The sequence below is a fragment of the Leopardus geoffroyi genome, chromosome A1, assembly GCF_018350155.1.
Source record: "Leopardus geoffroyi isolate Oge1 chromosome A1, O.geoffroyi_Oge1_pat1.0, whole genome shotgun sequence".
NCBI classification, from domain to species: domain Eukaryota; kingdom Metazoa; phylum Chordata; class Mammalia; order Carnivora; family Felidae; genus Leopardus; species Leopardus geoffroyi.
Genome location: NC_059326.1, coordinates 69,529,561 through 69,551,312, shown reverse-complemented (window position 1 = coordinate 69,551,312; position 21,752 = coordinate 69,529,561). Strand labels below are relative to the sequence as shown.

The 21,752-nt window shown below is 47.4% G+C and overlaps 1 protein-coding gene across 4 annotated transcripts in view; it reads right to left on the bottom strand.

The window, feature by feature from the left end:
• The window catches only part of FARP1 (FERM, ARH/RhoGEF and pleckstrin domain protein 1), a 294,892-nt gene extending 273,440 nt beyond the window's left edge, over window positions 1-21,452 (bottom strand). For 2 of the 4 annotated variants that reach the window (XM_045444559.1, XM_045444583.1), the window contains exon 1: window positions 20,652-20,750. The gene's annotated coding sequence lies outside the window, so the exon portion shown is untranslated. Of the gene's footprint in view, window positions 1-20,034; window positions 20,257-20,651; window positions 20,751-21,336 lie in introns of those variants that run through there. The other 2 variants (XM_045444576.1, XM_045444569.1) reach the window with 2 other exon arrangements.
• Between the last annotated feature and the right edge of the window lie 300 nt (window positions 21,453-21,752).

Sequence of the window (21,752 nt, the reverse complement as noted above, 5' to 3'; positions counted from 1 at the left end):
AGAGATTTCAGCGTAAACCCAGCAAGAGCACCCCAGACTTCCTGGCTCCTTCAGTCTCAAATTAAAAAGCCCTTCTCTTCATTCTCAAAACAAGACTCCCTGAAATGCTGCCCGGTGGATGTCAGGGAAACAGAGTCCAGATGTTCCACCAGCCTCTGTGTTTCAAACAAACGATACTCCCCCCACAATGGCCAAGGTGGCCTGCAAACAGACAAATATTAATAGAAGTAAAATACCCATACGCCAATTTCCTGATTCTTTTTGTTTTCCCCTCCTCCCCCCCATAATCTCAAATGCTCGTAGGTGCACCATTCATTCAAAGTGCGATTGGAGTTGTCAGCCACAGCATGACTCAGAGTCAGGCAACCCAGTAATTTATTCAGGATTCACCTAGAGAGGGGTAATCAGAAGGATTCAATTCATAAGCCACTAAAGTAGGATATCATGGTCCCCAAGTAAGCTCTTTCTTCCCCTAAGTGGGCATTTGTTTTTCAGATCCCCCAGCTCCTGAGCTAAAAGACACCTCAGCCATTCGTAGAACATTGTTAAGGATTCTCTAACTTCACAAGAGGCTAACTGGGCGGGGCCTGGGTGTGATGGCGCCTGAAATGAAGTCCAGAAGCTAAAGGCGGGTACTCTACAGGAGAAACAGGTGTCTGAGGGCCAGGATGATGAATAAATTTAGATGTACTATCAATTTGGGACTATAAATCCAAGGCTTTTACAGCCATGTGGGCCAAACAGTGGATGAAGTCAGTCGGCTCAGGTTTGAGAGGTCCAAGGTAATTTGACCAAGAAGCCCCAAAGGGGGTCTCAGTTCCTTCATTCAGCTTAGTGACCACTGACGATGGGCCATGGCCAGTGCTAGGCAGCAGTTACACAGAAGTGAACAAAAGAAGCCAGCGTCTACTCACGAGAGAAAGGCGCTTTTTTCCCAGCGCACCCTCACCGAGAAGGCAAACGTGTTCCCAACTCCTCACACATCCCCCTCTTGGAAATCCCACACCACTTGGCGACCCCCAGCTGTCAGACAGGCTTGCCCCACGGGAGTATTAACTGCCAGAAGCATCCTTCAGAGTGAGGTGTTTCCTCTGACACTCAAGACTGTTCTGGAAACACTCCTACCACAGTTCTAGTTTCTACCTCGTGAGAAAGGCTAAACGCTTCTAATGGAAAGTAGATCCCAGACCCCCTCCCTCAAATGCCATTAAAAACAAAAACAAAAACAAAACAAAACAAAAACAACAATGATAAAAGACACAGGAGGGACAGTCTTCATAGCCCCTAAATCCTTCTAAGCACATTCTGGGAAATATCCACATGGTAAATATTCAAAGAGCAAGTGGTCTGGGGACCTCCCCCTCCGCACTGTGAGCTCAGCTACGTTCCTCAGAGGCAAGGTCAACAGGAAATGACCTCACAAGACCTTTTACCTTAATCATATTAGTTTAACAATTACTGAAGCAAGACTGAGGGGGAGAAATGTAATATGTAATATTCATATGTAATTTCATATGTAATATGAAAAAAAGTAAACATTAAGGAAAATGCTAGAAGTTGGTAACAGGGGGACAGGGGGACAAGGCGTATATACAGGAACCCTCTGTACTTTCTGTTCCATTTTGCTGTGAACCTAAGACCGCTCTAAAAAGCAAAGTTTTGGGGGCACCTGGGTAGTGCAGTCAGTTAAGCGTCAGACTCTTGATATCGGCTGAGGTCATGATCTCAGTCTGCAAGATCGAGTCCCACACCGGGCTCTGCATTGATGGTGTGGAGCCTGCTTGGGATTGTCTCTCCTTCTCTCTGCTGCTCCCTCCTTCTGCTTGTGCGTGCACTCTCTCTCTCTCTCTCTCTCTCTCTCAAAATAAACTTTAAAAAACTTTAAGGTTTTTTTTTAATTAAAGCAAAAAAAAACACAAAACCCTAAATAAAGCAAAAATAAAGAAGAAAGCAATCTGGGTGTGTGTTTTGGTCAGACTACTTTTCAAAGTTTCTACCATGACCCTATTATTTTTGCAACTTAAAAAAGGCTCATGGGGGCATCTGGGTGGCTCAGCTGGTTAAGCTACCAACTTCAGCTCAGGTCAGGATTCATGGTGAGTTCGAACCCTGCATTGGGCTCTCTGAGGTCAGCACAGAGCCCACTGTAGATCCTCTGTCCCCCTCTCTCTGCCCCTCCCCTGCTCAAGTTCTCTCTTAAAAAAAAAAAAAAAGCACACACATAAGAAACAAGGTTATTTTTTAATGTTTTATTTAAAAAAAAAAAGACTTCATGAAACACGGCCAATTCCCACGTGAAATACACGAGGCTAGCCTTGTGATCTGTTCAGGACACCCAGGACACCCAATGCAGGCAAGATGCAGCAGTCTGGCCCACAGTGCAGCCCCGTGATCCCCAGACCCTGACATGAGGCCAAAAGCACCCACCTGCCAGAGGGCTGGCATCAGCATTCAGGGAAAGCCTTCTTCCACGGCTCCTTTATTATGTGGCTTCAGTTTGACAAATGAACTCCTCCTTCCCACGCCCAAACATTAGAACCCAGCTACAAAACACCAGCCACCCCCGGTGACTCTAACAGGTTTTCATCAGACCGGAGTTTCAATTTCTCAAAGCTGAACGGCTGTAAGTAACCCCTGGTACCAACGACTGTGTCTATCAGAGGCAGAGCAGCATCTTCAAAGGTGACGCCGAGATATGTCAATACGACTGTGACTCATCCCCCCCAATTCCTTGAAGGAAAAAAAACTTGTATTACAATGCTGAAACAATGATGAAATCCTCTGGTGGCTGCTGTCATCATTCTGTCTCCGGAAGTGCCTGCTAAGTCCAGACGAAACTCGGGAGAGGCAAGGGAGGCACTCACCATGGGTGCAAAATTTAAGGGGGCACCAAGACAACTCAGTAATTGAGATGATCATTTTTAGTGACTGTTTTTTTGTTTTTTTAATTTTTTTAATGTTTATTTTTGAGAAAGAGAGAAACAGAGTGCAAGTGGGAGAGGGCAGAGAGAGAGGGAGACACAGAATCCCAAGCAGGCTCCAGGCTGTCTGCACAGATCCCGATGCGGGGCTTGAACCCACGAAGCATGAGATCATGACCTGAGCCAAAGCCAGACGCTTAACTAACTGAGCCACCCAGGTGCTCCAGTGACGAATTTTTTTTAAAGTTTATTTACTTTTGAGAGAAAGAGAGAGACAGAGCAGGCAGGGGAGAGACAGAGAGAGAAGAAGAGAGAGGATCCCAAGCAGGCTCCACACTATCAGCACAGACCCCGAAGTGGAGCTGAAACTCACAAACCTTGAGATCATGACCTGAGCCAAAAATCAAGAGTCAAGACGCTTAACTGAGTCCCCAGGCATCCCTTCAGTGACTATTTTTAAAAACCAAAAGTAATTTTTAAAAATTTACAATGAACAACACATCACAATTTTAAAATAAAGGCAGGACTTGACCCTGAACTCACAGGATCTATCTGCCCTGACCCCGGTTCTGGTGGGCTCAGTTAGAGCTGTACTATGGGAAGATCCCAATCTGGGCCACTTAGAAGAGTATGGACTTTAGGAAAACCTCATTTGGCCGATTAGCTAGCTGGGTGACCTTGGGCTCGTTACCCAATCATCTAGGTCTCAGTTTCCTCTTCTGTAAAATGGAAATAATACCTTCCTCACTGAATAAATGATCAAGTAAAAATAAATGCAAAGTGCCACTCCCACTGTCCAGCACAGGACCCAGTATGAAGCTGGCAGTCCTACAGCCTCACACCACGTACCTGGACTCCAAGGAGAAGCCACAACGTGTTTCCTGTGTGCTAAGAGCTCATACAGTAGACTTTCAAGCAACTTTCAGGAAATGGATTTGACAGGTTATTGAGGTTTCCCTACTAGTCCTGAAGACAATCTTTTCTTCTTGTCCTTTCCCTCTTCAGAACGGAAGACCAACCCCAGCACTGAATCAGTGGGGGGGTGGGGGTGGGGGGGCAAGGAAGAGAGTGGGGGAGGGGTGGGGATGGAGACCTAGAACAGTGCTCACCCCACACCTCACCCCCAAACACACCCCCGCCCCCGGCCTCCATGGGTCAACTCCTCAGGATAAATAGGCAGGTAGGTGATACCCCACCAGCCTGGCATGACTAGAAAACAAAACAACCTCTGTGTTTCTCAAGAGTTTTTCTTCCTACAACAAAGCATGGCCATTTTTAAATAAAAGGAAATCAAACCCCAAGGACAATTTCTTATTCCCTTCATTCCTTGCTAATCTACCTTTGAGCCTGGAAGAAGCAACTTGTTCCCGGTCACTGTTGTGCTGCCAGAGGCATTGAACCTTACCACCGACTTTGGACCTGGTAATGCTGACTCTGGGATTTATGTATGTGACCTTGGGATTATTATTATAACTGTTCTCAGACTCTCAAAGTCTAGAGTCTGAGTTCATCCTTATGAATTATTCTATCTCCAAAATAAAAGCATCCCACGACCGGGACCACAGACCTCAGACAACCTTGAACTTCCACACCACAAATAAAGAAACACCTGTGAATCACCATCTCTCACCCAAGTGTCATGAGCACCTATATTTCTTTGTTATGCGCCTTGGAAGCACTAGGAAGAACACAATATTCAGGGAGATGGTTTCAATAATACAACAGGGGAAGATGTGTAATGCCCAAAGCATGCCTCACACGTTCACATATGTGGGCAGGCTCTGCTTAAGGTGCAGAAAAAAAGTCTTAAAACTTTTCCTCTCTTCGCATCTCTGAAAAATAGTTTAGTTTTCTCATTTTAAATAGCATGACTGGATAATTATCAAAGCAGTAAGAATGTAGTACTGGGAAATTTACAAAGCACAGAAAGTTCAAAGGAAAAAAAAACACCACTCATGTCAGTCCTATCCAAAGAAAAACATCATGAGTAAAAAACCCTTTCTCAATGCCCATAAGTACATATAAATGCGGATAGATAGATACTCGATCGATCTTACGTAGAAGTTTACATATATGTGCTCATCCCTAAGTAGCAAACTAAGTGTATAATTACAAAAGAGGTAAGTGACTAGACACAAGAATGTTGATGAATAGCATAAGATATAAACTCAGAACCCCATCATCCTGCAGAAGGCTAGGAGAGGGACATTTTACAAAGAAATATAAGAAATTATCTGTCACAAAATTTGCTTCTTAAAAGAGTTAAGCGTCAGCAAGTATTTATTGAGCGCCTACCAAGTTCCCAGCACTTTGTTAGGCACTGGGAATGCAGAGGTGTAAAATAGTTCAGTAGAGGGGCGCCTGGGTGGCTCAGTCGGTTAAGCGTCCAGCTTCAGCTCACGTCATGATCTCATGGTTCATGGGTTCAAGCCCCGCATCGGGCTGTGTGCTGACAGCTCAGAGCCTGGAGCCTGCTTCAGATTCTGTGTCTCCCTCTCTTCCTGCCACTCCCCCACTCACTCTCTGTCTCTCTCTTAACATACAGAGTAACAATGGTTTCAGGAGTAGAATTTAGTAATTCATCACTTACATATAATACTCAGTGCTCATCCCAACAAGTGCCCTCCTTAATGTCCATCACCCATATAGTGCACCCCACCCACCCACCTCCCCGCCAGGAACCCTCAGTTTGTTCTCCATATTTAAGAGTCTCTTCTCTTTGCCTCCTACACAGTTAAGATTTAAAGCTTCATAGTTTAATAATACAAATAATACCTACGATGTCATGAGCTTTTTATAAATCACCAGGCAGTCCCTTTTTATATACAGTTGACCGTTGAACAACCTGGGGGTTGGGGTACCGACCACACAGGCAAAAATCGATGTATAACTTTTGACTCCCCGAAAACTTAACCACTAATCACCTACTGTTGACTGGAAGTCTTACCAATGACATAAACAGCCAACTAACACATATTTTGTCAGTCATGTTATGTATTGTATTCTTACAATAAAGCAAGCTAGAGAAAAGAAAATGTTACTGAGAAAATCATAAGAGGAAATATACTTAAAGTACTGTATTTATGGACAAAACTCTATGTGTAAGTGGACCCACACAGTTCAAACCCGTGTTGTTAAAGGGTCAACTGTATTATCTCCAAATCCCCAAAGAAATGCCAAATTCTAAAAAATGCTGATCACCAAGACTTTTTACAAGCAAGTTATTTAAAATCTCTGATAGGTATTAAAATATGACAGGGAACTGAGAGTCAGAAACTAAAAGACTTGCTCCAGACCACACAATGTCTGAATGGCAGAGCTAGGATTTGAACACAGGTCCTTCACGTGCTATGGTAGCCAGCTTCCAATGATCCTTACCTCCTGGCATCCAAACCTTTCTATAGTCCCCTCCCTCTGAATCACAGCTGGCCTGTGTGACAAAAACTACTGTGGAAGTGACAATTAATGACTTCAAAAGCCTACATCATAAAAGTCATGGCAGCATGTACCTTGGCCTCCTCATAAGTCACTCACTCTGAAAGAAGCTAGCCGCCATATTGTGAGGTCACTCAAGCATCCTACCCAAGGAGCCTACAGGGGTCCTTGGAAGCGGACCCTAAAGCCCCAGCTGACATCTTTGCTGCAGAGAAGTGGACAGAAACCGCCCATCTAAACCACTCCCAAAGTCCTGATCTGCAGAAACTATGCAAGACAATAAATACCTACTACTGGTCTAAGTCATTCAATTTGAAAGGAATTTGTCATGCAGCAATAGATAATTAATACATGCATCAAGCCTGCGTTCTTTTCTCCATATCTACACTGTCATTCAGGAGCTTCTGTAACTTTATCTTTTAATTAGTATCACTCAAAATAGTTACTGAAATCAAAGCTATATACCCTATCAGGTCTCTGAGAAAAGCACCACCAGAACTGACATCTTACATCTATTTCTTGCTGGCATTGTTCCATTCTGATACTCAGGTGTTGTTGTTGTTGTTGTTGTTTTTTAAGTTTATTCATTTTTAGAGAGACAGTGTGGGGGAGGGGCAGAGAGAGAGGGAGGGAGAGACAGAGAATCCCAAGCAGGCACCGAGCTGTCAGCGCGGAGCCCTACATGGAGCTCGAACTCACGAATTGGGAGATCATGACTTGAGCCAAAGAAAGCCAAGAGTCGGATGCTTAACCTACCGAGCCACCCAGGCCCCCCGGGACTAAGATTTTAGATACACAATTATTCTTGTTGACCTACCCCTTCACAAAATAGGCAGCTAACAGGGTTCGTTAAACCTGTGCCAGGGAGTCTAGGAAACCATTTAGCCAGGTCTTTTAAAGGTGTGTTTGGGGCATGTTTTGTTTAAAAAAATAAATAAATAAACATAACCGTGCTGAGATACTGCTACATGTCTATTAAAATGGCTAAGATAAAAAGTGTTGACAATATCAGGGTCTGGTGAGGATTCCGCTTCTGGGTATTTGCCCAGGGGAATTCAAAACTGTGTTCACGTCAAAACCTACAGTGAAAGTTTATAGCAGCTGCATGGTTATAGCCACTACCGCCCCCAACTGGAAACAACCCGAAAGTCCTTCGACTACCGAATGGCGACACAAACTCGGATACGTCCACACAGTGGAATACAGTTCGGCAGCAAAAGTGAAAGAATCCTGAATACTCCCAACAGCTTAGAGACCTCAAAGATAGCATGCGGAGTGAAAAGTCTCAAAGGGTTACACAGTCCGTGGTTCCATTTATACAATGTTCTGGAAGAGACCAAACAACAGTGACAGAGCAAAGATCAGTGTCAACGGTGGCTGGAGAAGCAGCAAGGTGAGTCCAAAGAGGCAACACTCGGGAATTTTTTGAGCTGAATGACACAGTCCCTGCCTGAGTGTGAGGGTCACGGTCGCCGCACACACTGGTGCACGTGGTAAAACTCACAGAACCGTACACAGAAGAAAAATCGCTTTTACTCAAACTTGATTTAAAAAAAAAAAAATAGGGGCGCCTGGGTGGCTCAGTCGGTTAAGCGGCTGACTTCCACTCAGGTCATGATCTCACGGCTGGTGAGTTCAAGCCCCACGTCGGAGTCTGTGCTGACAGCTCGGAGCCTGGAACCTGCTTCGGATTCTGTGTTCCCCTCTCTCACTGCCCCTCCCCACTTGCACTCTTGTCTCTCTCTCTCAAAAATAAATATTAAAAAAAAAAATGTTTTTAAATAGATGCACACATACTTTTCTTTTGAGGCAATTTCATTTCCTTTTTCCCGTAAGAAGAAATACATCCTTCCTTAAGTCACCTTCAGGGCCTAGGGTCGTCTTGATTTCCAAATGTTTATTTAAAAAAAACAAACACACAAACAAACAAAAAAACGCTGATCACAACGACTTTTACAAGCAAGTTATTTAGAATCCGTGATTTGTAGCTCAAGAGTCTACCTCCTTTCAAACAATTATCATTCATTATTTTCCTGTATAGCTGAGGGTCCCCTGGCCCCTGCCTTATGTCCCTATAAACATTCTTGCCTGGGAGCAAAAGACCTTTAAGACAAACACAGATAAAACCACACAGGTTCTCAATAAATGTCTGCTGGTGTGTATATGGTGAGGTTCACCCCTTAAGCCACAGATTAGCTGGATCTGTCTCCAGACTGTCCCAAAGGTATCCGATGGCCTCTGGGAAAAACAAGCTGCCCACTCTGAGCTGCACTCTGAGCATGAGGGTGACCGTCCGCGTAGCCCCCTCCTGTCCCAGTGCCCCATGCAGTTCACACCTCCTTCCAGTATCAAAAACGCCTCCATTTGGGGCGCCTGGGTGGCGCAGTCGGTTAAGCGTCCGACTTCAGCCAGGTCACGATCTCGCGGTCCCTGAGTTCGAGCCCCGCGTCGGGCTCTGGGCTGATGGCTCAGAGCCTGGAGCCTGTTTCCGATTCTGTGTCTCCCTCTCTCTCTGCCCCTCCCCCGTTCATGCTCTGTCTCTCTCTGTCCCAAAAATAAATAAACGTTAAAAAAAAAAATTAAAAAAAAAAAAAAAAAAACGCCTCCATTTGGACAAATAACATACATGCGCTTCCCTTGAAGACAAGGGTTTTTGTCTGTTTTGTGCACTGATGTGAATGCAAGCATAGCCCCTACCTTATGAAAGGTGCTCAACAGATCTTTGTGAAAAGTAAGATCAGTTTTATTCTTCCTAACTGGTGAAGACATTAGGAATTTAATCAGCTGTGATTTTCCAGATGCCTATGATCCTGTGATAAGACTTCCATTAATCCGTCAAAGAAAGGCTCTTTGCAAGGACCTGGAAGATAAAAGGGAAGCCGCATCCACGGCCCCTGACCCCAGGAGCTAACTCTGGTGAAGAGTGGGGTTCACACATCGGGGAAGAAGGCCTTACGCATCCATGTAAGATCCGTTATGCCCACGGGCACCACTGCCACTTGCCCTGGAAGGTCTCCACGTGCTTCTGTGTGCACCGTTCCAAAAGGGGTGTGCCAGTGGAATTCAGAATCGGGCACTGCTCTGCTTGGGCATTTGAAAAATAGGCAACACTTGGATGTTTCGCAAATGTTTTGCTGGGGGCTGATGAGGGCCGTGAAGAATCAGCACCTGCACTGAAGTGCTTCCGACCCACAACAGAGAGAAGTAGGCAGATAAAAATGCTCCTCGAGTTAGAAGAAAATAAAGCAGTAGGCACCCCTCCCATTTCAGCCTGGCCCCTACTCTGGGCCTTTCTCAACCTCCAGATACAGGCCAGTTACGCTATAAACTCGCCCCGAGCAAACTCTACCCCCGTTTTTCCCCCCCGCCCCAGAAGGTGCATTCCGATACAAGCAAGAGCCTCGTGGGGATAATATATAAGGAGTGACACACGGCTTATGACACTCTTCACAAGGGATCATTAGGTTAGAGCTGCTGCTCTTGGGGCACAGACATCAGCATCTATGTGCTCGTGAACTTCTGAGCTTCGCACAGCCCCAGGAGGAGGTGGGACAGAAGCTTCTCTTACATTTCTGCTGCTCCCGTCCCTGCTGGTCTCCTTCCACCCCCACCCCGGGAAGGTTTTTCTTCACTTCTCTCTTATTTTTGCCCATAAATCCCATCCATCTGGAAAGGCTCATGCTGTCTGGGCACAATCTCACATCACCCAGTGCCCCCGCCCCTAGACGCACCCCCCACCACAAGAGTGGTCCCTCCTGTCACCTAAACAAGAGTCCTTCCCTAGGAGGAGAGGTCGGAGGTTCACGCTCCGCTAGGCGATTCTTCATCATAGTGGGAGCAGTCTGAGCACCTCTTCCACGGGAACGGAAAACGCTCTAAGATGTGACGAATTGTCAGGATGACTGGAGGACGGCTTGCATTTTAAGGCAAGAGCCATGGATGCTGGACTTCCTGCCCTTCCCCACCCCCATCCCCAAACTGTCCTGCTCAAAACACCAGCAGAGAGGGTAACTGAAACATGAAGGCAATGCTGGCCAAAAAACAGAGAGTCTGGACACTATGTGGGAAAGCCCACGGGGCCGACTCTGGACCCGGGTCTCTGTGCTTGAGACCGACCCACCTCCGCCCTTTCTGAGGTTGGTGCTGAGAACTAAGAAATACCCCTTTATTCTGCACCCTACGGCTCAAGCTGGGCATCTGTCGCTTGCAACAAAAGAGTCCTAGGGACCCTCCTACCATAGATTTATGTACACACGGTCACTGCAAGCAAAACAAAACAAAAAAAAAAATGACCGATATGGGCACCTGAGTGGCTCAGTGAGTTCAGAATCCGACTCTTGATTTCCACTCAGGTCACGATCCCAGGGTGGTGGGAGCGAGCCCCAAGAGGGGCTCTGCACTGAGCATGGGGCCTGCTTAAGATTCTTTCTCTCTCCCCCGCCCCACCCCACCCCTCCCCTACGTGCACTGTCTCAAAAAATAAAAATAAGTTTTAAAAAAGTGACCGCTAAAGGGCAATGTTAGTTACATTCTGTAGAACCATGTAACAGTAACATCACAGAGGCATCGTTTTCATTTCAAAGAAAGCTCCATGTAGAAAACACTTAGTGTTAAGGGGGAAAAAGTGGCTTCTCAATGTGCATGCATCATTCTCTCAATTTTTTAATAAAAATGGACATTTGCACATATAGGTGATAATACCAGAAATACACCAAATATTGCCAAAAGTTAAATGGAAATCAACCATTTTTTAATTTTCATAATCTTTAAATGGCAGGATTCCAAGGAATTTTTACTTTCTGTTTTATATGTGAGTACTTTTCTACTCCTGTCACAATAAACACACTACAAAGTGACCACTAAAATAAGTCAACAAAAACAGACTTCTTTAAATTTTTTTTTTTTTTCTCAACGTTTATTTATTTTTGGGACAGAGAGAGACAGAGCATGAACGGGGGAGGGGCAGAGAGAGAGGGAGACACAGAATCAGAAACAGGCTCCAGGCTCTGAGCCATCAGCCCAGAGCCCGATGCGGGGCTCGAACTCACGGACCGCGAGATCGTGACCTGGCTGAAGTCGGACGCTTAACCGACTGCGCCACCCAGGCGCCCCAAAACAGTTTTCTTTAAATTAAAGCTCCATTCAAATGCCACCTCTTCCAATCAGAATCCACTATCTTACTGTCCTGAACACTTCCACCATTACTATACCCTGTGCAAGGTTCTTATATTTCACCTTTTATTATAATTACCTAGACTTTTCCCTCATCCCCCTGGAAGTCATACTCCAAGAGGAAGGACTGAGCCCTATTTTTGTGTCACCAATGGTAACTAGTATATTCAACAAAGATACTCATAAATATCCCTTGACTTGACAGGCCCTTACATAAACTAAAGTAAAAATAAAACGGCCCAGTGAATAATGAAATTACCCTGGTCAGTTGGCCACCATCATAGTAAGAGGAGGGTGGAGGGGCTGATCAGATTTCTTTTTAAAAGTTGAATCAATTAGGGGAGCCTGGGTGGCTCAGTCGGTTGAGCGTCCAACTTTGGCTCAGGTCATGATCTCGCGGTCCGTGGGTTCGAGCCCCACGTCGGGCTCTGTGCTGACGGCTCAGAGCCTGGAGCCTGTTTCAGATTCTGTGTCTCCCTCTTTCTCTGGCCCTCCCCTGTTCATGCTCTCTCTCTGTCTCAAAAATAAATAAATGTTAAAAAAAAAAAAAAGTTGAATCAATTAAACGAAAATAGAAATATTATTGCTCCCTGTTGTGCATTTTGCTCATCTGGATAGTTTACATTCAATTTCTTTGTTTAATATGAAGGGTATTATGAAATCATTTAACTTTTCCTTACAAATATTTGTGTCTAACTTTTCCATTTGGTAAACCTCTGGTTTACCCAAATCCTGACATTTTCAACTAGCTTGCTCCACTAATAACATTGGCCCCCAATAAGACCCGATACCAGAGAACCAAAAGCTCTAGTAAGATTATAAAGGAAGATATTAATCTCTGATTAATGATGTCCTCACAAATCTTCTAAGCAGTATTGTACGTGCAGAGAAATGCCATTCTAGGGTGACAAAAACGGCCGGTGCTGCCATCATTGTTTCTTAAGGAAATGTTATTCTCAAGCGTGTCCTGTAATCCAAACTGCCAAATGATCAATTCTAAACAAATGTCCTACAAGGCCACCTTAAAAGCAAAGGCAAAATTCATATTGATTTAGCTGCAAGAGTTACACACAATATCAAATACCTAAAGTCCCGAAATAGAGTTTCTCTCTCACAGAGATTTGATATGACCACGAAGTCACTCTCCACATAATCAATAGAGAGAAACATGTTTTGTCACAGATAACAGTACATGGCAAAAGAAAGATAAGGTCTTCCAACTGATGTGCCAGTCAAGAAGCTTTGGATGGCAGTAACAGAGTTAGAAAGTAAGTAAAATGATCATTTAGCACACGAAGCCATGTTGGTATTATTTAGTATACAAAATTCACTATTCTTCGGTATACTCAGCTCCAGGGGCAGGAAGATCAATGACTCAATGACACCCACAAGGACTCCGGTCCCTGGGCATCTGGGTGGTTCGGTGGGTTAAGTGGCCGACTCTTGATTTCAGCTCAGGTCATGATCTTACAGTCGTGAGACTGAGTCCCACATCAGGCTCATACAGGGCATGCAGGCTGCTTAAGATTCTCTCTCCCTCTGCCCCCATGCCTCACTGAGGCATGTGCTCACACTTTTCTCTCCCTCCCTCCCTCCCTCTCTCTCAAAAAAAAAAAAAAAAAAAAAAGTCTCTGGTTCCGTCTTTCAGCTCCATCACCCTCTTGCCTTCATCCCAAGGTGAATCACAATATGGCTGCTGTGGTTCCAGGCATCACATTCAGTCTAGTCTTTGGGTCTCTTTTTAAGAGCACAGAAACGTTCCCCAGAACCCCCTTCCTAGACCTCCCAGATGTTGGGGTCTTCTGGGAAGGGTTTGGCCTGATGACGAAAGGAGCCTGAAGAAGCCTGTGCCATTACTGACCTGCCAACAAATGTGGGAGATGATATAGCTGCGGCAGCCATGAGTCATAACAGCTAATTAGGAGGCAACAGTCTGATCAACTGCTCGGCAGCAAGCCTAAGTACGAAGAGCAACATGCTGGGGATGGCGGGGTGGACAGACAGAAAGAACCTGGGTCCCCGATGACACTGTGAGCTCAGACACCCAAGTGGGAACCCCTTATTATTACCTGAGGCAACGAAAGGTTTGATGGTTTGGTTAGCCAGACGTTGTACCATTTTAAGATGAAAATACTCTTTTTAAAAAAAATTTTTTTTAACGTTTATTTATTTTTTTGAGACAGAGAGAGGCAGAGCATGAACAGGGGAGGGTCAGAGAGAGGGAGACACAGAATCTGAAGCAGGCTCCAGGCTCCAAGCCGTCAGCACAGAGCCCGACGCGGGGCTCGAACTCACGGACCGCGAGATCATGACCTGAGCCGAAGTCGGCCGCTTAACCGACTGAGCCACCCAGGCGCCCCAAGATGAAAATACTCTTAAAGATGCCCTTGAAGTTTGAGGGAAAGAGCACCAGTAACTTGCCCCACATCGCAAACATGGCCAGCGTGGAAGGGCAGGTCTATCGGGTCCCGGTGCCTCCGCTCCCAACTCCTGCCACCTCTGATACCACCCTCTACCTCCCGTATTGTCAAATGTCACAGGGTGCTCGCCACACGCATTTTAGTTCGGATCAACCAAGATTTATTTACTTTCTCTGGGCAGGAGAAACAAAAATTAGGAACACATACTTTCCGACCCTAATAATGCTTATTATTTGGGTCAGATCAGAAAACGAGAAAACACAGACGGCAAGACACAATTCCTGCCAAGATAAGGGGAACTAAAGGCATTTCATAACTACCTACATGTGCCGCTCTGACCTCTTTTTAACGTGTTACATCTTGGGGCGCCAGGTGGCTCAGTCAGTTAAGCATCCAACCCTTGGTTTCAGCTCAGGTCATGATCTCATGGTTCGTGGGATGGGGCCCACATGGGGCTCTGTGCTGACAGTGTAATGCCTGCTTGGGGTTCTCCCTTTCTGCCCCACTCATGCATGCTCCCTCGCTCGCGCTCTCTCTCTCTCAAAATAAATAAACTTTAAAACATTAAAATTAAACAAAATGTTGGGGCGCCTGGGTGGCGCAGTCGGTTAAGCGTCCGACTTCAGCCAGGTCACGATCTCGCGGTCCGTGAGTTCGAGCCCCGCGTCGGGCTCTGGGCTGATGGCTCAGAGCCTGGAGCCTGTTTCTGATTCTGTGTCTCCCTCTCTCTCTGCCCCTCCCCCGTTCATGCTCTGTCTCTCTCTGTCCCAAAAATAAATAAACGTTGAAAAAAAAAAAATTAAATAAAATGTTACACCTTGCTGTTACCCAAGGCTTCCTTTTCGTATCGCTTTCAAAAATATTTCTTTCCCATCATCTTTCTGTGTGCCAAAAAACAAATACAACTCCAGTTTGAATTTTAAAAATCGATTTATTTGATCATAATCTCAAACATAATTGTTTCCTCATATTTTCAAAACAAGTAGGTATTTTCCCTTTCATTTTTAAGCCTCTTCAACTCCGTTTTAGAGAGGAAGGAACAAAACTGCTCCTTCACCCTCAAAAATGGAAGCTGACCACTTGAACAGAGCAATACCAGTAAGCCTTACACATAAAAACGTGTTATTTTTCCAAAACTGAGTAAATTCCCCGGCCTTTGATAAGTTCAATAATTACGCCATGTATATAATACTTTGCCAATAATTTTTGCTTTTCAAGAGATACCATCAAAAAATAGAAAGGTTAAAAAATAGACTGGTGAAAATATTCACAACACACAGATCTAACAGAGAACTCATATCCAGAATATATAAAGAACCCCCACAATGAGACAAGATGACATTGAGTATGTGCAGTTTATTGTATGTTGATAGTACTCTAAAGCTATATAAAATGATCGGACAAAAACATAATTAAAAATACAAAAGATTTAATACACAAAGGAAGATATGCAAACGGCCAATAAGCACATGAAAAGCAACCACTGGCCATCAGGGAAATCTAGAATGAAATCCCTATGACACACTGTGACACACCCACCAGAATGGCTAAAAAATGAAAAAGACTGAATTTCCAGTGTTACTGAGGATTACAGTAACTGGAATGCTCAGATGTCACCGGTGAGAATGTAAAATGGTGCAAATACCTGGGAAAACAGATAGTAGCTTCTGATAAAGTGAAGCGTATACTTATTATAAGACCCAGCAAAAGAATTAAAAACAGATCTCCACACAAAGACTTGTTCGCAAGAGTGCACAGCAGCTTCATGCATCAGAGCCCAAAGCAAACGGCCAGAGCGGCCAAAGGCGAAGGAACAAAGGGCGGCGGAATGGACCTTGAAATGGTACCGGGAGATAGAAAGAAAGACACTGGTGAGAGGCTGGGAGGGAGGAGTAGAGAAAGGGAAGAAGGGGAGAGCGGGGAGGAGCAGGAGGAGGAGAGGAAGGGGCGATCAAAGTCAAGGAGAAAAGAAATTATACCCAGACATAGTGAAGGTGCAGAACTCCAAGGAACCTTAAAGCAGCGGGGCGCCTGGGTCGCTCAGTCGGTCAACTCCTGATTTAGGCTGAGGTCATGATCTCACAGTTTATGAGTTCACATCGGGCTCTGTGCTGGCAGGACGGAGCCTGCTTGGGATTCTCTCTCCCTCTCTCTCTCTCTCTCTTTCTCTGCCCCTCCCCAGCTCATGTGCACGCGCTCTCTCTCTCTCTGTCTCAAAATAAATAAATAAGCTTAAAAAAAAAAAGTCAGCGGACAGAAAAGACAGACTACTCACAAGCAACAACCAGCCCAGAGGCTGATACTGCAGCTGCCACAAAGGAACCAGAAGGGAGCTGGTTAATACAACAACGTCAATCTGGAATCGCGCACCCAGGGCGTTTATCATTCCAGAACAAAGATACTTAAAGGCACACAAAAACAGAGGTTACCACCAAATAGATGCTCACTAATGAAGCCTCTAGAAAATAGATGCCAAGGAAGAAGGAAAATTCTTGGAGAAGCTAGCTTTTCAGAGTTTTACTTTCTTCTTCATGCTTTTAGACCTAAGTTTCTTCTTAATGAGACTGTAACTTTTTACAATATGACCCAGCTTTCAAGGTTAATTGCAATTGTTAAATTCGAACAAAATGGAAACAAAATCAAATATCATATCTTCAAATTCCCGGAACAGCAACCTTAAAAACTTTAAAGACTAACTGTAAAGGACATGAAAATCTAGGTTTATTCATTCACAGCCAGTTATCTACCAAGGGATTGCTATGTGCTAGGCATATACTAGATCCTGAGTTAACAGGATGAGAACAAAAAATGAAAATCACCATATTCCTGGATTTGTAAGTCTTCCTGTATGAGATACTTTTATGGAAAGCCGAAGTCTGTGTGTAGAGTGGCGTTCCTCTTGTGGCAAGAAATATTAGCATAATAGAGTTAAAAGCAATCTGGTTTGGCTGGTGGCTCCTTTGTTTGAAAATGTATGCACAAATATGACAATTTTTCACATGAAATTAATTCAGTGTAAATGATGAATTCTCACATCATTTATTTGCCAATCTTACAGTTTGTCTATTATTTCCGTCCCATGTTAAAATAAGAAAACTGCCAATGCCTAGCCTGCACTGGGCATGCACTCAGTTTTAGTCACATTGTATTTGATGGTCCCTGGCTTATTTCAGAGATATCAAAAGCTTAGAGCACCATATTTAATATCTATCAAGTGCCCACTTTTGCTTCAAGTATCCACTTGGCAAAACATTTTTTAACTGCCTTCAACCAGGACTAGGGCAGCCGAAAAAAGCCAGCTTCTCCACTTTAAAATAAACATTTTCCGGGGGCTTCCTGATTAAAAACAAAGGCAGCATTTGGCATAAAAAGACTGGTGAAATCAGTATTTCAAGTAATTTGAATGGAAACATTTGGGCTCTGATCTTCCTGGACATGTGGAAATGGTTAACGCAGTAACCTGGAGGAAAACAGAGGCCGTAGCAGAAACTCTACCCATTAAAAAGCAAGAAAAAGAACTGGACCTCCGGCTTCCCATTCAATAGCCAGGCTTGAAGAGCCTGGCCTTTCCATCGAAGGTATCCAAGAAAAGGAGAGGGCAGCCATGGGACCTAAAAGCCTGCCCCTTCCCCTCCCAGCCAACACCTAGAATGCCTGTGCACCCAAAGTGGAAAGGACTCAAGCCGGCAACCGTATCTGGGGGATCATAGGAGCACCTCTCTTTTCTGTAGCATTTTCTCTTATGGGGCCAGGGCATTTCTCAAAAAGCTTAGGCAGTTCTCTGCAATAAGCAAGGCCAGTCATAAAGGGTGTGTTTCAAACGCCAGTTCCACTGGCCCAATACCTACAAATCCACAGAACTTGCCCCGCCCTCCGGGAAAAGTCACAATGTCTTTCCTAAAGGGTGTTCAGCACCCAAAGACTGGGCTCTTGCCTTTTCTCCAATGTTCTCTAACCTCTTCCAGGATGGAAAAAGCTTTTCTCTTTCGATGGACGTTATCCCAAGCACCCTTTTTTTTTTTTTTTTTCCCCAACGTTTATTTATTTTTGGGATAGAGAGAGACAGAGCATGAACGGGGGAGGGGCAGAGAGAGAGGGAGACACAGAATCGGAAACAGGCTCCAGGCTCTGAGCCATCAGCCCGGAGCCTGACACGGGGCTCGAACTCACGGACCGCGAGATCGTGACCTGGCTGAAGTCAGACGCTTAACCGACTGCGCCACCCAGGCGCCCCCCAAGCACCCTTCTTAAAAAGCTGTATCGTTTTTCCAAACGAATTAAGCTCTGCTATGTGCATCGAGTATTAGAGGACAAATTCCACTTTTTAAGAAACGAACCCCTTTTTTTTTTTAATTTTTTTTTTTAACGTATATTTATTTTTGAGACAGAGAGAGACAGAGCATGAACGGGGGAGGGGCAAAGAGAGAGGGAGACACAGAATTGGAAGCAGGCTCCAGGCTCTGAGCCATCAGCCCAGAGCCCAACGCGGGGCTCGAACTCACAGACTGCGAGATGGTGACCTGAGTTGAAGTCGGACGCCCAGCCGACTGAGCCACCAGGCGCCCCAGAAACGAACCCCTTTGATCCTGTATTAATTCTTAACTTTCTTCAGACAGTTTCTGTAACGAAATACAAAACAAAAACATTCACCCAGCTTTCTTTTAGTCTCAAAATAATTATAAACTAAATGCAACCCACCAGAGGAGAATTGTCTAGGATAGATTTTTCAATCTCCTTTTGGTAAATTTGGCTACAGAGTAGTGTTACTGTTCTATTATGACCCAAGGAATTAAATCCCTACACAAATTCCAGGAAGAGACTATCAATGTGAAAAGGGGCATTATAAACCCAACTCCAGGATTTCCCTAGAGACAGACTCCTTAAGGCGAAACCACACACCGACTCACAAGGGTTGTGCCACAGAATCTGTGACCCTATGGGGCACAACTACATCATCCCCAACTATTTCAAGTTTCCTGTCGGCCTCAAAGAAACAAGAGATTCTGGGAAGCCCTGGAGTAAGGGAGGCATCAACTCAGCATCTCTACCAACCAACACTTCGCCCAGTGAGCCAGCCACTGGCCAATAATGTCTATTTATTTTACCCAGAGGCAGATCTATTAGCCAGACATTCTAAAAACACAAACGTTTTGTTGTGCTTGGAGGAACTCCAATATTGGTGCCTTGCTGCAGAACGATGCTGCGGGAATATAAAGTGAGCCATGTGGATGCTGAACCCACATAGGAAGCCATCCTCAGAAACTGTCACACCAGAAGACGAACCCTTTGGAAAGGCCGAGGGGTAAACCCCCAGCCAGAAGGCTGTGGAATGAGGGAAGAAAGCCAAAGCTAGGAGATATCAGAAAGGCCCACCCCATGGGAACAACCAGGGCAATTTTTAAGGCAACTCCCTCAAAGCTCTCAGCACCAAAAAGGCCTTTCCCCTCCTCTTCTTTTTCAACTGAACGAAAGAGCGAGACAATGCTAAAGGACGTTCTGACATGGGTTTGGCAAAGTCACCACGTGCAAAACACATTAAACGTAACCCATGGGAGTTGGCTCTCCCAAGACGGCCGGCTGGGTGAGGGGGGCCGGGGGTCCACAAAAGTCATGGCTCAGGGGGAATCCGGGAAACAGGGCAGGGCCGGCGGCGGAGCAAATCAAACCTGGGAAGCTAACAGGGAAGGCATTAACAACAATAATAAAATGAAACAGCCAGAGGCCACCATGGTACTCCAGAAGGCTGACACAGGCTGAGACCGCTAAACTCCTCCGGATGAGAGGCGATCTCTCCACAGCTCAGGGAGCTGACCTGGTAGCAGCGTCCTCGATTCTTTTGTAAGCCTCACCTCCCTCCTTTCTGGGGTCCTGCACCGATCCCGGGAGTAGCGGGGCCCCAACTGCCAGAAACGAAATCCAGAACGATGACGGGGAACTCATCCCCCCCCACACCCTCCTCAAATAACACACACACGCACACACACACACTCTCTCTCTCTCAAGGGTCTGGCCAGATCACACAGCTAAAGTTTCCGGAACTTAAATCGTAAAACCACAATCAGAAGTTGTTGTTTTAAAATGCTCACCACAAAAATCTGTGTCCTTTGCTGGAAAGAAAGAAAAAAAAAAAAAAAAAAAAAACTTTGCTCTCCGTAAAGGCGGTAAAGAGAGACAAAATCTAACTTAAGCGGAGGGTGTGTTCCTCTTTGTCACCTACCCGGGTGCTCGCGCCGCGCGTGGGCGAGCGGCAGGCACCCGGCAGCGCCGCGGCACCCGAGCCAGTGGCCACCTCCCCGGCCCGCGATCCGCCTCTGGGGCCAAGACTGCGGCCCGAGGTCCGGAAGCGGCGTCCGGCGCTGTCACTGTGCCGGGTGGGATGGGAGGAAGCGGGGGGGAAGGGCACAGCGGGGTGGGGGAGGCGAGGGGGAGCCGCGCGCACAGCCGCGCAGCCCGGGTCCGCGGAGGTGAGAGAAAGGTGCAAAGGGCGGCCCGGAGCCCGGAGGCCCCCGAGCTCCTGCTATTGTTGCCGGGGCTGCCGAGGGCCCGATCCCACCCGCCGCCCGCCTCCTCCGGGCAGGACCCCGCGGGCACGCAACCCGCCTCCACCCGCGCCCCCCCGGCGGGTGGGCCCCGAGAGCCCGGACTCGCACAAGTTGCCGCCCGCCCGCCCCGCCGCGGTCATTGTTCGCCCCGCGCCTCCTACCTCCACGGCGCCGGCGGCTCCGGCTCCCACTCCGGGCCTCCGGGCTCAGCAGCTCCGAGCCCCTGGCTGCCGAGGGCGCGGCGGCTCCGGGCTGCGCGTGCAGCGGGGGCGCTCGGCTATTAATACCCGCGGGCGGCGGCGGCGCGGGAGCGCGAGCGGGGCTGGCGGTAGCCGGCCGAGGTCCGAGCCATCAAAGGTGGCGCGGGGCGGAGGGGAGGGCGGAGCAGGCGGGGTGGGTGGGGAGCGGGCTCAGGGTCGCCATGGCCGCCTCGACGCCCGGCCGAGTGCCACTCGCGCGGGGAGGAGCGGCGCAAAGCGGGCGGCGGCCGCGTCTCCGCCCCGCGCCCCAGCCGAGCGACCGCAGCCCTGCGCCCGCGCGGGACCCGCCGCCTCCGAGGCCGGCGAGCGGGAAGTGAAGGCGATCGCGCCCCTCCCCGGGCCTGGGCCGGCCCCTCGGCGGCGGGGGGGGGGGAGCTTGGGCGCCGCGCCGCCGGAGCCGCGGGGACAGCGGGAGAGCCACAGCCCCCTCCAGCGTCCGGGCCGGCGACCTGCGCGCCAGCGTGCCCCGCCCCGCTCCGCCCTGGGGGGCAGGTGCGCCAGGGGGCGGCGGGAGGGCGGGGGGGGAAGCACCAGCCCGGAGAGCCCCTCCCGGACCCCGAGAGCCCACCTCGGATCTGTGCCTTACTTGGTCCTACAGCCAGAACCCGAGTCTCTGCGCTGCGCCACCGAACCCAGCGCAGGAAGCGCTGAGGAGAGCGCTGCGCCACCAGGGACACGCCAATCCTGCTGCTGTGGTTGAAAGCGATCTAAGGAGAGCGGGAGACGAGCGCACCGGCTTAACCAGGAGCTGCTGCAGGGCGGTCGGCGGCGCGGACTCTGCAACTCACTGGCTGAGGTCATGCAAGGGGGTGCCTGTGTGCCCACCTAGGACTTTACGTTGTCGCGCGGGAAGCGGCGATTTGCAGGGACCCACGAGCACCTTCCCCTCCCAAGCCACACGAGCGGGCTTCCGGCACCACCCTGGGCTGCGAGCGACTTAATCCCGAAGGGGCGGTTGCCACCTCCCCCCGCCACGGCCCAGTGTTTTCCACCCAGGCGATT